The sequence below is a fragment of the Acromyrmex echinatior genome, chromosome 18 (genome assembly GCF_024713525.1).
Source record: "Acromyrmex echinatior isolate Ae372 chromosome 18, ASM2471352v2, whole genome shotgun sequence".
Classification (NCBI taxonomy): domain Eukaryota; kingdom Metazoa; phylum Arthropoda; class Insecta; order Hymenoptera; family Formicidae; genus Acromyrmex; species Acromyrmex echinatior.
In genome coordinates, this window is record NC_141869.1 from 490,569 (window position 1) to 507,513 (window position 16,945).

Here is a 16,945-nt window from a genome sequence, read left to right on the forward strand (position 1 = left end):
AGCAAAAGTTTTCCCCAATGAAATCATTCTATTTAATTTATAATGTAATATATTTTGTTTTTTTCTATAAGTGTGTTGGATAGAATATGCAAACTTAATATTTAGAAATTCTAAATATTAAATTTTATTTTATAATACCCGTCTAAATGAGCTGTACTATAAAACAGTTTTTCTCCTACTATATGTACAAGCAGATAATCTTCAATAATGTATAAACAGATTTCACATGAAAGACTCGAGGCGCAACAAAGCTAATGCTCATTCGCTCGTGATTTCTTGCTAAGAGGATGAAGATTCAGATTTCTCTCGCGGTTTCTTTGTAATTTAATCCCTTTTAGCTACCGCTAGCAACAAAATGGCAAATCGAGTAGAGAAAGAAATGAGATATCGAGGTCAGGTGTATTTCAGTTCAGAGTTAGTCACCGATCTCGCGATCGCGCGAAAGGGTGAAGAAAGGGGTGAAGAAGGGAATCAAGAGAAGTGGGGGCGAGAGAGAAGCGAGGTACAGTGAACAGAGGGTCCTGTATTCAACCAGAAAGGCGGGATGCGGCAGTTAAAAGCCTCGCACAGTCTGCAAGTTTCTGGCGATACTTACGAGCGATTTGAGATTTAAGGTCGACTCGACGCCATTCATCGCTAAAAGCCTCGTATCTACGCGGCTGTCGGTTTTAATGATTAATACAGCTCGTCGCTCAAGGATTAAGTCGTAGTAGATAAGCGAGGCGGGTGACTCTATGCCCAGGCGAGAGAGTCGCACGATGAAAGGAACTGAATCGAGTTCCATTTTTACATTGACCTTAATTTCGTTCCCAAATCGTGGATCTCTCAAAAGCATGATAAAGTCGACGAGGTAAAGGATTTATACGAAATGCATTAGAAAACGTGAAGATAATTTGTGCATTCATAAATTTAAATCGATTACATAGTTATTTAATATTCAAAATTAGAAAATATTATACATTCTCACGAATTAGTTGAATTTGAGAACTTGAGAAAACAAAAAAAAATCGTACAATCACGATTTCACGAAGATAAATAATTCATATATCCGTGCTCTATATAATTTTCTTCGCTAATGAATTTCCTCTGCCTCAGCGTACAACCTTATCGTTTTGCTTCTATCTTTTTTTACTTTTTCGAAATCAAAAGGAAAATTCCAATTAAATGTAATACAGAGTTATGAAAAAGATTCACACAAAGGTTTACACAAAATTTCACGATGCGGTACGCAGCTCCCAACTTTACACATTCTCGTTACCGCTCAAGCTCATTTCTATAGCGTCGCCGAACTGAACCCGCCATCGCTGCCACCACCTGATAACAACGTGCCGGGCATCGAGTGAAAATAAAAATACGAGACGCGGCTTTTGTTCGGCCGCGATGAGTCCGAACAATTCCCGTCCGCCCGTTTAATCGCGACGTCCATTTATACAGCGGGGAAGGGAAAGGGACGGAAGGGAAAGAAAAAAAAAATAATTGCAAACGAAGCAACGGGGATCACCGGCTTCGTTCGGAAGAATCGAGCGATCTCGCTCCTTTGTCCAGCAGGATGCTCCTTCCATCGCTGCGGTATTGTTCATAATCCTCGACTCGAAAGCACCCACCGAGTTTTTTTTTTTACGACCGCCAATTGTCAGACTGCATTTCGCACGTCGGCAGAAGGGATATGATGCCGTCGAAGCGGATTAAATCGCCGCACGTAATCCTGTCGCGAGCACCTGCCAATCCGTCCCACATTTCGCTAATTAATCTCACTAATTATTCGCTAGTTGGGTTCAGCGGCAAGAACAAAAAGCAGTCACCTTTTTCAACCTCACGATAATAACGCGACTAATCGCAAGAATAATCTTTCTATCTTTTAATTTTTAAATAATTATAAATTTTTCTAAATATATCGGCAAATCTTGGCAAAGAATGTCTTTTCATTAAATTATACAGTAAATTACTGATAAAATTGTATTTATATTTTCCACTTCAAATAATAGAGTGAGAGTTGAAAGGAACGAATGAATAATAAAATAAAGGGTAACGAGATGGATAAAGAGCTAATAAAGAGCTAATAAAATAAAAATTGAAAACAATCAAGTAATTATGGCAATAAAATTACATTTAAAACTGTACATGCGTAATACACATGTTTCTAATCAATATTAAATAAGTACTTATTTAATAAATTGATATGCAGTTTCTCTTAAGAAGATACTATATAGATAGAGTTTTTTTGTTCAAGTTATTTCTATATATATAATCGAGACAAAAACTGTTTTCACATTTGGAATGCAAATACAAAGAGCGCCAGCGCTTATTTCTGTGCCACAGTTAATTGGTTTACAGCGACTGCAAACTTATTTAGTAGCGGCAAGGTAAACTATTAATTAATATTCCCGTTATTACGCGTTTTACATCGCGTCGACCAAGAAGACAGAGCCTCCTTTATTAATTCAATTCATGGGCGAGTAATCTCCGAGAGAGAATCAACATTTATATTTTCTGATAAATAAATCCCGAAAGGGCGAACGGCTTTAGGTTTGTTAATTAGATCACAACGATAAACTCTCAACGCGCGCTCAGAGATAAACTCTTAATTAATTAATTAAAAGAACTCTTCGGCCTGGTCTCCGGAAAATCTCCTTCGGTTACTTTCTTTCAAAGTTGTCCAAGGACCAAAGTCACTTAAATGAAGATTACATGCGCATTCGCAGTTGATAAAGCGGCCAGATATTCGCAACTAATCAATGTAATTGCATAGCGCACAAATCCATTTGGTTGATAAATTTTTGGCGTTAAAGAAATTAAAACTCATATTGCATTCGACATATTCATATTTCCTATATATATATATATAATTTTATATTCTCCATCAAATCGTGTAACGATTATTAATAAGCGTTGCAAATAAAAAATAAATTGACAAAGTTGCCTAACATATTGTCAAAGTTATATTAAAATTACATCACAAATCATATTAACAAAGTTAAATAGTAATTATAGATGTGTATAACAATAATAAAATATTTTGCAAAAGCATAATTTTCGTAATAAACTAATAATCGGAGAACAAATTTGCAGTAAATGTTAGTTAATTAACATTTATTAAGAGTAAACCAATATTCGCAGAATAAAGCAAATGTTTATTTTGTTATTCATTTTTGAAATGACAAGGAAATTACTTGTATAATAAAGAAGCATTCAAGAATGTTAAATCAATTTTCTTCATTGCATTAATCATTTGATTTGTTTCAGATGTAAGAACAAAATGATCAGATGCGGAACAAAATACTAATTACAAGGTTCTCTTATTTATCACTCATGTCATATACAAAGAAAGTTTATCAGAGATACGGGTAGATGAGCTATTAATAATTTTCCAGAAACATCAGTGTAGAGTGCAACAAACCATTTACATTATGCAATTCGAAACGGAGAAACGTAGAAATAATTGCGGTGCAATTTCCTACCTAGAGAGTAATATTTCCTATATGTTGTTCTTGTCTTATTATCTTGCTTATCTGTCGCTTTATATATCAAGTACAATAAATAGTGAAGCTTCACAGGGCAGTCTTGACAATACACTTTGAACTGGGAACACTGGGAACTTCATAATCGACTGCATTTCTATCAAAATGATAGAGGGATCGCGCTAATCTCTACGCGATAATCGCGGCGACGAATTAACGGGTCCTCCTGCCCGTCAATTACCATAATTAATTGGCGATTGATTAATGGTGACACGTGGAATAACGTGCCGCGACGTCCGAGCGCGTCGATTGTTCGTACCAGGCGATTAATCGAGCCGCCGAATTTCCCCCTTTCCCCCTCCTCCCCCTCCCCTCCCTCCCCCGGCTAGCCTGAAGGGATAATTTATTTACCGGGTGGCTCGTTAATAAATTAAGACCGGCGTGAAAGCTTAATGAAACGTCTCGCGATGTCGCTCGAAGAATTACGAGCTTTCCTCTCTCTCTCTCTCTCTCCCTCTCTCATCCAAGCTCTCTCCGTTGCGTCGAGACCGCAAAAAGGATTCCGAGCGGTCGCAAGGACTCACGATTACGATCCCGAAGGATCGGAATGATACACTAGTGTTTATCCGAGAAAGAGACAATCGATCTTGTTAAGGATATAAATAATTATCGAAGAAGAGAAAATTGTGCAGAGTAAAGCATTTTCTAAAACACGCCTGACTCAGACTTAGACTACACTCAGGCGTACACGTCGTGAAACAGAAGCCAATAAATTCAACAATAAGTTCGATAATTCTTTGCAATGCTTCCTTCCATAACTGTGCTCTTGCCGGTTGCACTGCGTCGTGTATCCTAGCCGGGGCCGAGCGAGTTTTTTTTGCGACCGAGAGGAATATTTTCCCTGCAGGAGGAAAAAACGCGGAACCATTGTTCTGAACGGCGAGCGTGGAAAAGAGAAAAGTGGAAAAAGACGTAACGAACAGACGCGACCGAAGAAAATGGATCGACCGGTCATTTCGCCTCCTACCACCTTCCGCTTCCCTCTGTTGCTGGATGCTGAAAGAGTATATAACCCCTTTTTTAGGGTTGCTCCTACAAAAAAGGTTATACGAGTAGTTTTTCGGTCCATCCCCTCTTTTTTTTTTTTTTTTTTTTTTGGAGGGAGTTGCATCGACAGATCGACACACATGAGAGTCGCATCATCTGCTCAATGATGATTAACTTGCAGCGAAAAATGTAATAAAAAGAGAGAAACACACACTAGATAATATGCTAGAGAACAAGAGAGAGAGAGAGAGAGAGAGAGAGAGAGAGAGAGAGAGAGAGAGAGAGAGAGAGAGAGAGAGAGAGAGGCGGACTATGATGGAATTTATTGCAGTCGATGTTCAACGTTGGACATTCGCGAATCGAACTAATAATTCGCCCAACCAGAAATATCGGTGAAATACAGACTTTTCACTTGCGTGAAATTATTTGCGTACTAGCCATAAAACATTTTCATCCATCGAAAAGGAACGTAAAAAGTATGCCGAATACAAGCTACATCCAGGTTAAAAACATACGGGATACAGATTTAAGCTGTCCGATATATTGAGTCCGACAATTCGATTGGATATTTCACTATCGGAATTTTGGCTCGAATTGTAATTATCAGAAATTGAATAAAAATTGTATTTTGCAATGTTAAATATTAAAAGAATTAATTACGGCATTTCGTTATTTCTAGAGAGCTCGCGTTTTTATTTAATCACATACGAGGAACTAAAACCGCGATATTATTGTAAATATGATTACGGCTCCGGTGGTGTTGCAGCCTCGCAATTTCATGGACGTGCATTAATAACGACGCCGTACTGTCCTCCTGGCATAATTCCATATTTTTATTACAAATCCGCGTACACGTTGTACCGTGCATTACCACGAGCATCAACGACAACGAGGAACAGTTGAGGAAAATGTGGCGAGTCCTTCGATGCGCTCAACGCTAGTCCGCAGAGTGCACTGTATCTTTTTACCCTAGTTTCTCTTTTCAACTCTCTATTCCTCTCTATTCCTCTCTTTCCGTACCTCTATTTCTCTCTCGACGCGCGATTTAATTTAAGTTTAATGCGAGCCAGCGCACGTGGTCACGTACACTCAACAATGGCGAAAGGCTTGGTATCCAAGTAGAGAAACGCATCGGCGAAATTCACGCCGACGCTTCCCGAGGCACCCGGAGCCGTAACTTAATCTACCGGGTGTCTCGGAATGAGATAAAACAAAACAAAGAAGTTGTTCGCAGAGATTTTTCTCTCAGGGCGGTACAGTCTTTAGCGTAATACGTATTGTCGCAAATTTATCGCTATTCGATACTTTGGTAGTTTTGTTGAACCTGGCACAGACTCGATTTGCTCGAGATAGTCAGTGAGTATAACACACATACAGTCGAAAGTTGTACAGGGTAAATAGCGGAACAACGTAATGTAGCGTAATGTAGTATTTTCTTCCTCCAAGCCCAAGCAACTGGGTAATAATCCTAATAATCGATGTCAATAGAAATAAGACGGATAAAGTTCTCGCAAGCGCCGCGTCCGTCTGATACACGTGTTTCCCGTTCACCCCATAGAAGCCATCTAAACTCCCGACTATCGGTTTAAACGAAACGCTTTCGATCACGATATAGTGGGCACGTAAAGCACGTGCGCCCCATGATAGCACCGAATAAATATCCAAGTTGAAAAATGTCAGCGATTGGCGATCATAGAATCGGCTACTTTCGCGAACACGACCGGCGGAAATTTCAGTTAAATTCTACGAATGCATTTTATTACCGTTACTTATTCATATCTCTTATCTCAAATAACTTGCAGCAAGTCGCAGCAATAATAATAATTCTGATTAATGCTCCGTTATCTCTTGAACGTTTACATTGTGGAGATAAACAGTAGAGGTAACAGATATAATAGAGGTGACAGTAACACGCGTTTACATAAAAAAAAAATTACTTAAAAAAATTAATTAGATATCTCGTTAATGAGTATAACGTATTGGATTAATTGGGTTTTTTAAAAATAACTAAAAAATAGCATTAAAATAGCATTTTCCAAACTATTTGAAAATCGAGTTTATCGGTATACTATTTCACAGCCATCACCGCCGTTACCGTACATCCTGCGTTTAAAAAGTTTTTCGAAGATAAAAGTGGTTTTTATCGCTATCGCGCCATAATCGTTACGCTTATGCGCGTCGCCGGGGCGTCGCAGGATAATCACCTCGCACGAAAATCTCGTTCGCTAATCCGCTTGACGAAAAAATCGCTAACACGCAGAATGCGATTTTGTCCCACGAGCGCGTTACCGCTCACGAGATAAAATCGCGAGTGGCTCTTTTGATCAAAGGCGCAGAAGCTTTTTCACTAATTTGAAAAACATCGCGCTTTTCGAGAGATTTTCGGCTCGTAAATTAAAAGTCGTCCGAAATATTAACCTCTTTAATTCTAGTTGCGGCGTGTAAAACATTTAATTTTGAAAATTGATTTCATTTTACTCCAACATTGAATATTTGTATGTACAATTAATAGAATTAATCTCGCATATCTATATATATATATATATAAATGTCACGCAAACTCTAGATTTCCTATTAGAAATAATATTAGCGACATTAATCTTGACGTACTGGATCTGACGTTAATTTTGATTAAATGTTGATATGAAAAGAGACCCCCTCCCTCTCTTGATTTATTATCGTAATATTTACGTTTATATGCGTCTCTGATATTTTCCAATATTTAACTTTTGACGCGCGTGGCGAATATCCGACGCGAAATAAATCTACTCAGAAAACTGCGCGAACTACGAAATGACTAGCCAACTTTTCCACAATACCCTCTGTCAGACACCGACCCTTTCGTTTCTATTCTTTTATTTCCAACACGTCGCTGCAATAGCCCGCGCGATCCGATCCACTTGCAGCATTCGGTTGCGCCGTTATTCAATTCATCGCCGGATTCAATTACCTCTGCGCGCGGTAACGGTGAGTAGAGGCATTTCCCCTGCGCACGTGCGCACACACACCCCCACACACACCCACGCACGCATACATACATATATACATATATACTCGGCAATAATCTCACTGTAAAACTCGACCACGCGACCTAGATCAACATCCACCTAGTTTTCAACTTCGCCGACTAATAGCGACGATCCCTCTTCGATCCTCAGCACTCCGGTGCACCGTGGCGCATTGACGCTTCACGTTACCTCCGCCCCCCGTAATACCTCCATACCGTCTCGTAAAAATATTTACAAAGTTTCTCCTTCGTGGTTCTCCTAAGTGCCCGATATAACTTTCACCCTTAGCTCTCATTATATCTCAGGGCAGAACGAATGGAACGTTGTTATCACGACTTAAAAAAACACGACTTAAACTTGCGCGATACCGATATTAATTTTATTATTTTTCTTTTTATCCCTTTGCGGCATCCCTTTGAAATCATCAAATTTCTTATTGCCAATTAATTGATTGTACGCACGTTATACGTAACCCTTAAGAGCCTAGGGTATCTACCTACCGATTTACCTTGTTAATGTATAACCTTTGTGCAGTTTACCAGTCCGTGATGCCTAACGGTAGTACACCGACGAACCACCAACGTTCGGGAAAACAATCTCTGAGCGATAGTCAACAATGGGTATTTACTTTGATGGTGGGCTACCGCTCGCCTATACCGAGTGCCGCTTGACCGAAACCGCTACTCTTTTTTTGCCCCGTAACTCCACCCCCAACACTCCATCAATCACCTGGTAATGGCAGCCCTTCGGTTTTTATTCGCGCTTATATATACGCGATAGTCCACACAAGAGCCGGCGATCGATGCAATTTATTCCTAATCGAGATTTTATTCTTCGCCAATTCCGATGTCGAGTGTTCTGTGAAACAAAAAAAAAAGTCTATTTCATTCTATTGATGAGTATGTTAAAATTTTGCACATAGATTTAGAAAGCGTAACAGAATATTTAAAAAATTATAATGCTAAGCTTATAACGGTCGAAGCTGGATCTTCATTGCTTAAATAATTCAATCGTGAATACTATATATACCATATATACCATTGTCTTTCAAACATATTAACATCTTTATAATGCCTGATTGTAGCATCAAATTATTAAAATTGCTTGTCAATTTAATTCGCGATTACTAGAGTTATAGTCCGGTAAAACAATTTGGCGCGCAGTTCGAAAAATTACCCATGGTAATTCAAGATTGATCGTGTTCTCACATATATGCGGTCTAAAATAAAGATTCTTAAAATATAAAAATGAAAAATGAAGAAAGAGATGCCTTCGGACACGATTTAGTTCGCGAGTCGACAAGCGATATTTGAAGGAAAGATCGTTCAGATCGATTAAACAGAAGCATCATTTATTTAAGGATTAAACCTGGAAAAAGTTCTAAAGACGTTATTAATTCTCACGGGACGAAAAATTTCAGATGAATTTATGACGCCTTTGTAATACCTTCTTGTATATTAAGACTTGATAAATTGAAAAGAGTTTAAAAGGAGAGAGGAGAGTGAAAAATGATCGATCACCTTGTAAGATATATATCTGATGTCTAGTCTCTCTTTCTTTAGTGAAAGATAATTAACTTTAACGTTAGAGCACACGAAAGAAAGTGTTTTTCAATCTGCTTTATTTCTATATTGTATAATCTTACATAATTTTCTATAAAAAAAAGTAACCAAAAAAATGTCAATTTACTCTGTGATTTCGACTGCGCGAATCATTTATGCAGAATCGACGCTTGGTTACATCCGTAACGCATTTTGGGGCGGAGTGAATTAAGCGTCGAATTAAATTCCTGTGTGATTTCGCATTGCGCGATCCGAGTGTCGCGTTTGCGCTCAACGGCAACGAGCACGATAAATGCGACGCGTTGAGCGAATGAGAAGGGAAGAGGGAGCGAAACAAACGGAACTGCCGGATACCCGAGGGAACCGGAACCGCTCGGATCGTGCATGGGACGGGCCGTGGTCGTCAAAACGCATCGGCGAGATAGTCCCCGACAATATGACAGAACAAAACGGCTTGCGACACGCCATGTCGCCATGTCGCCATGTCGCCATGTCGCCATGTCGCGTGCGCTCGCTCCCGCGGGAAAAGGAAATCCCCGAGTAGAGTTTGACAGGCGACCCATGAAACCAGCGATGTGCGTCCGACATTAGCGACTTTTCCGCTCCTTGTACTCGTCGACAGGGAAATATAGATGAATAACATGAAAAGTGAAAGAGAGGAGAGAGAGAGAGAGAGAGAAAGAGAAAATGAAAAAAAAAGAGCTAGAAGGTTGGTATAGACATGGAGAAACAAGTAGAGTGAATGAAGTGTAAAGCAGAGTGAAGTGGAACAAGTAGAAAAAGACGCAGACAAACGTGGATCGATAAAAACGGTTGGATAAATAGAGATACTCACTAGAGCAGGATAGGTTAAATGTCAAAAAAAGAAAGAAAAGGGGAAAAAGAAAAAGTGTGTGGAATGAAGATTTTATTATGCCTCAGGGGCAAATTGCTTCTGGTGCGGTACATGTACGTATCGAGAAATGTATAGCAAACAATTTATATAGAGAGTGTGAAACGTGCAGTGAACGTATGGACTATAATGACAACACACACAATCAACGAATTGAATATTCAAATTTCCAAATCTGAATATATAAATAAGTAAAATAATAGGCAAAAAATAGTTTCAAGATTTCATTTCATAAAAAACTCCAAATAATAGATCATTCACTAAAAATGAGCCAATGCGATACAAGTTATTCGTGCGTAAAAATATATTTATAAAACAAAATTACAGTAGTAGACGTTTCGATCCTTATTTTGGGTCCTCTCCAGTATCGTAACTAACGGATTAATAAATATTTCGTTTACAGTAAAACTAAACAAATTGTTGAGAAGATAATATAAAATATAATATAAATAATTCAATGTCAATTACTATATACTATACATACATATATATAGATATACCATATTTATAGTCATTCAAACTGCGCGCCGAATTGGTTTTTCAAACTTATGAACGCAATTAAACTACTGTAGTAATATCATAAATTAAATTAACAAGCTATTTTAATAATTTGATGCTCAATCAGGTATTCTGTTAAGATGTTCGTATATACTGAAAAATTGTAAATAGATTACGAAAAATATTACCTCGGCTGAGAGTCGAATCCGGAATCTCTTGTATTTCCTTTAGCCTTATATTACATTTGTCGTACAACGCATTTCAAACCTATTGATTGACTGTAAGAAAGAGAAGTTGTCGGATCTCTCTGTCCTATAATCAATCAATGAACTTAAAATTTTTGTCATACGACAAATGTAATACCAGCCTTAGACAACTGAGGCCTTAGTAATATTCTTCGCAATAATCAATGTATGTATGAAAAAAAACGTCTTTCTCTCAGGAGACGTAATGTAAACAAATTTTACTGGAGCGTGCATTTTGATATTTTTCGCAATAAATTGAGTTTTTCAGGATTAACATCTTCTTAACAGGATGCCTGAGTGAGCATCAAATTATTAAAATAGCTTGTCAATTTAATCCGTGATGTTACTACAGTAATTTAATTGTGTTTATAACTCTGAAAAATCTCAATTCGGCGCGCAATTTGAATGACTGCAAATATAGTATATATGTATATATTATAGTATATATGTATATTATATATAATATATAATTCAGATTGAATTATTTCAACATTAAAGAAAAGCTTTGATCATTTGTTAGGACCATTACTTCTATTCCTTATTGTTTGAACTTTCCAAATGCACGGTCCAGTAAGATTCTTATTGTTAATAAAAATAAGATACATCCCCGACCTTATAGCATCGGTATAGAAAGAAAACAATTTAATAGAAAGCTTATTGTGGAAACTAAGAGATAAGAAAGGCGAGTTGCGGGTAGATAAGGGTGAGTGGTAAGGAGCGCAATGGTATTGAGAGGGGAGATCGATAAATCTCGATTGTACGAGCGCATCGGAATCACCACAAGGCAATCCAATGCATGTAGCTGCACACGTGGAAATGTCGTTGACATAGAGAACGGTGACCCATGTATACACGTAGCTAGCTTTACGATCGGTCGGTGGACGTAGGCGAACGAATGCGCCAATACGAAGCTCGAGCTACCATCCGGTCCAACTTTGTTCGACGGAATTGCGGAACGCTTTGATGATGGATCGATGCGCACCGTGAGCTGCGTAGAGGCTATCGTTGTTCTAATGAGACGAAACGACATTGCGGATGCAATAACGCGATCGCAAAACGCGGCGGAAGCGTCGTTAAGCAACCAGCTACGTCGTCGTTTCGTTATAAGCGTATGTTTGTTTCTAAGCTAGATTCGATGATGGATTATCATATATGCATATGCAATGAAAAATACGAGTACATATAAATCTAGAATTGGAGGATTTTAAGAGGATTTCTCTGCGCGATGTACTGCGAATCTCATTGACAGACACAAATATATCGATAATATCTTTAAATTTCGATTTTGAAGCACATTGTGATCTTGATGCTCAAACCAATAAAACGGTACAAAGGCATAACAACATTATTTGAAAAAGCTTCCGAATAATCGTAATTTAAAATCCATCTCGTTTGGATGTGATTATTAAATCAATTCTCTTTCAATGTTAGTCTGATTAACAAGCAATTTTGATATTTAAATAATGACGATACAGATTTTCGAATCTTTTCAATATTTAACTAAAGCGCGTAGAAATGATCTTGTTTGAAAATGCCGATCATTTCAGACTTAATTATTTGAACGGTAAATTTGTGTGTGCGCCAATTAGTTTTATTTATATGCGATGTTTACTCAATTATCCTAATGATCGACCAGTGCGGGCACAAATTTTGTTTCGAGGCTTACCGGGTAAATGCCCGATTATGGATTTCGCATTTATTTGGCTCGAGTCGTTTATCAACGTCAACAGCGATGCGCGATTTTTGAAGCTTAACAATATTATCGACGTATCATCGGATTCGCGAAAGCGCCGATATAACCGTTATATACAGAAATGGCGCTGGCATTAGTCGTTGAGCGCTTATGCAATTTTGCGATTAAATACAATCCGCTTGAAATTTATTTCACAATATCAACAACATTCATTTTTTTTCATTCAATCCCATACGTGCTCTTCTACGTACGTATTATGAAACAAAAATTGTATCAAGAAGTAGCTATATTAGCTAGTTAACTAACGGGCTGCATAAATTTTGTATATATATTTTTATATATTATATATATTGTTGAATATAATGATATATTCTCTCTTGTATAATAATTAAATCGCTCTATAATAATTATAGCCTCCCTAATTCATTCTCTTCCTCTCTACCTCTATCGCGCTCGCGTTCATGCTTATGCGGGGTATATGTAAAACATTTGTTGAAAATTCAGCAACGGACGATTTCGATAGCGTATCGATGTCGCCGGATATGCAAATCTGCAATAATCCAAATAGTAAATCACTGGAACTGGCGCAATAGTTTGTAATTGTATTATTGCTCCTCAACAGCTATAGCCAGATTTACAAGCCGAGAGAGGTATAGCTGATCCGTCAACAAGCTGGTAATGATGCAACATGGCCGTTAATAATCGTCCACCCGTGATAATAATTTAGTGATCGATAATTTCCACTCGGTGATCCTACATTTCAACAAACCTTCCATTATTTATTACAACTGCCATTATTTTAATTATCTCCTTAGTATGCGTGTGTGTTTTCAATTTATTTATTCTATTATTGTATTTTATAGTTTCGAAATTTCGTAAAGCGTAATTAAAACATGCGATAAAGATAATTAACATGTTTATAATACAATGATATGTGATACACTAAATTTATTTACACTGTAATACAATTTAACAGACAGGACCGATGTGCGTGGCAAAATTGCATATAAAATCTCCACAATGTTATGCTTTGAGATTACTTTGTACTAAATTGTGTTTGTTTACGACGAATATTTTTCAGAATATTTTTGTATTCCAGTTGTATTCAGTGATACGCATTTATTTGTTGCCAATGTCTTTATTACATCGTATTCGCTTTATTTATTTCGGTTCGGCAACTCCAACTTCAGTTCGAGAGCTCGACAGCTCTCAGTAAAACGCAACCTAGGTTTGGATTTAACGTAATCCGAGGAAATTATGCTCGGAAATCGTGTTCGCCATTTACCCGTAGAAATGGATGCACGCAGACACGTACTCGGCTTCATAAGCAAGTTACTGCGAAATACAAATGCATGTATATAGTTCAAAGCCACGCCTCAAGCTTCCTCATCGACGATTCAAGATTTAATACTGCGTCCACTGATTAAATAATTTTTAAAAATTGTGGAATGCGAATTTTACACCCCGTGTAAAATTTCACCGTATCCTCATCTCATCTCGTCATATATATCGCGGAAGAATTCCTTATTAAAATTCTTAAGAAAATAAGAGGATAGAGAAGAATTGAATCTCCTTGAAAGATTCCCATACATGCTTACAAAGATAACTCGGATAATATCACATTTCAATTCAGAAATCCTCACAGATGAAGGTAATGATTTTCGAGCGGCATATTGTAGCGCTGTAACGGATTTATTAAGTGCAACATAGCTGGTTGCGAAACTGCGAAACAGGTTGGAATTGACTGGGAACTTAATTGAAAATTCGATCGCGAAAACTGCCATTTCAAGACGCTTCTTAATGAAATTAGCGAGAAAATACTGCAGCAAATAATGAATTTTCATGCTCGCATTTAATGTGATCCTTCAAAGTATTCTTTCAATAAACATTATTACTTTTGGTATGAAAGATCGCTACAAGTATTTTATTCCTCAATAAATGTCAGACAGAACGACGTATGTACATTGATAAATCGATCCGTGAAATTTCTTCCAGGTGTAAGTGTGTAGCGTTAGCATACGTATTCCTGTCGTTGCCTCAAACCTCATCGTTATCCGTGGCATCCAATATCGTCTGTGTTGCGAACATTGAATCACCTTTGACTTTCCCGGTTACCAATTCATCCAATACCGAAATACTACAGTTGTTCGTGTTCTCGTGATTTGCAAGGATGACCGAATTATTGTTTAAAATAATAATGTAAGGTACATATTTAATTTTTTTAATTTTCTGTTCTATTTAAGTACTCTACTCGTAATTGATTTAATAATGTTTGTCAGAAACAAATTTAATTTAAATTCATTAATTAAAAACAAAATTGTAACCATATATGTTACAAAAATTATTCTCTATAAAATTATACATCATTTAATATTATTCTTCATCGTATCATTTATAATAATTATTAATTTAATAATTTTCCGCGCAAAATTTCCACAAAATTTTGCGGCCGCGTACCTTCTCACGCTTAATCTTTACTCTTGAGTGGCCCTGATCGGAGAATAGATTGTGTTTGAGAGCATTATGTTAATATTTACACTTGCCTATGATAGAGAAGCCATACACGATGAGAATATTACATGCTCGATCAGCGTGGCCCGTGATTCAGAATGAAGTCAATAATCGGGACATTGTTCTGCCGACGAGAAAATAAACCAATTAACATCCTCCGACTGTGGCGCTTTTGGCATTTCGATATTCTAACCACAAATTTCCCACCGCATTTCCTAGTTTCCGTAGTATTACTCGCTCAGAGAGAAATGAAGATGTAAAATGAAAATGGCAAGAAGAGAGAAGGGGGGAGGGGTAAAACTTTTTTACACTGTTCGATTATTCACCTAAAAAAAAAAGCACGTCCGTTCTTTTTCACCAAAATATATAGCAGCGTCCGAAAGGACGGTTCGTCGAATTTCTCCTCGGGGGGTGGCGAAGAAATTTAGATATTTAAGTTGGTTTGCCGCGCGTACACCAGTGAGAGTTACCCGCTCGATGCGACTTAAATTATCCCAGATCCCTCGGGTCCTCAGGGCGAAAAAGGATCGAATAGGTTAGCCGATGTGCCGCAAGCGTCCTCCCGGGGGTGGCACTAAATTAGATAATGAAGCAGACTCCCCCGTTATCTAGCACGCCTGCTCGACTATGCGGACTGCCGGTTGAAGTGTATCGCTCTTGATAATCCAGCTTGCTTAACTCAATAAAAGCAGCACGGCAAAGTGTCAGGAAGTTGCAGATTAAAAGCTGATTCTTATTACTCTTGTTACTTTAACCACCAATTCCATCCAATCGCAAAATGCATGAGAGTTTATTAATATTTTATTGATGTACCTATGTAAGTTATACGAGAAATATGCGTTATATCAGCGTGAATGATTTAATGTACCATCATTAATCAGCGAGGAGGACAAGCTCCTTACAAGCGCTGAATTATCCGTCATACAAAGAAATATCGGACAAAGTTTATGGCGTCGAGAGAGTGAAAGGTTTATTACGATGTAAATTATATTATTAAGCGAATTAACAGAGAAACGCAAACGTCGGAACTAAGGAAGCGAGGCGCGAGGCGCGAGCGCACGTCAACTTCTAACAATATTATAGCTACGAAATTCGTAATTAGGAGCGGACAAAAGCAGAAAATTGAACGCGTCTGGCGTGCATCGTTCGCGCAAAGACGGAAATCCTCTTATCAAACTACAACACATCGAAAGATGGCAGTTTCTCGCGTGACGGTGAGCACCGCAATTCCGCGTCGCATAAGTTTCGCGACCAAGTTTCGATCTGGTCGCCGCGAAAGCCACGAGCGATTGCGATTCATGATGTATTCGGAATTCCCTGTCGGAATTGTCCTGTACAGAATTACATCCTTGCACCGCTTCTCTTACTTGTGTGTATCGCTTATCTAATATTTTCGGAAAACTCGCGGAATTAATTATCGTCAATCGTTGTCGTTGTCGTTGTCGTTGTCAGTTGTTCATTGAAGAAGTTTGAATCGATTAAGTAATTCGCGATGTATGACAAAGTAGACGGATAATGCCTCGATGAACGCACTCGCTTTCATCTTTCGGTTCAATGATCGCGGTCTCGTGTTTCCGCCGTGAGTGTCGTATTTATTCCGCGACACTAACCTCTCGAAGCGAAACTTCGTCACTTTTGACTTAGCGTTATCGAGATTTTCATTACATCGAATAAAACACATTTTATGTCGATAGACGTAATACTAATATAATTACGTAACACACATTTATAAATGCCGATATATTAGGTGTACAAATAAATACAGTTTCCGCCGTTTGACAAAAGACGGCGCCACTAGCAAGCTATGGTTAAAATTGTCTGATGTAAAACATTATATCGTAAGGTTGGGCATCTATCAACATAACCTTGAAATACTAGCGATTTCGTATCAGCATCATATATTTTTTTTTGTGCGAAAATGCCGAGTTTTGAGCCGAATAAGCGTCATTTGCGGGAACTTTTGATTTACTTCTTTAATTTGAAGAAATCTGCAGCTGAGGCTCATCGATTGCTTGTAGAGGCATATGGTGA

General features: G+C 37.9%; 1 protein-coding gene across 2 annotated transcripts in view; it reads right to left on the bottom strand.

The window, feature by feature from the left end:
* Nucleotides 1-16,945, bottom strand: part of LOC105150523 (uncharacterized) — a 113,925-nt gene that overhangs the window by 46,551 nt on the left and 50,429 nt on the right. The window lies entirely within an intron of this gene.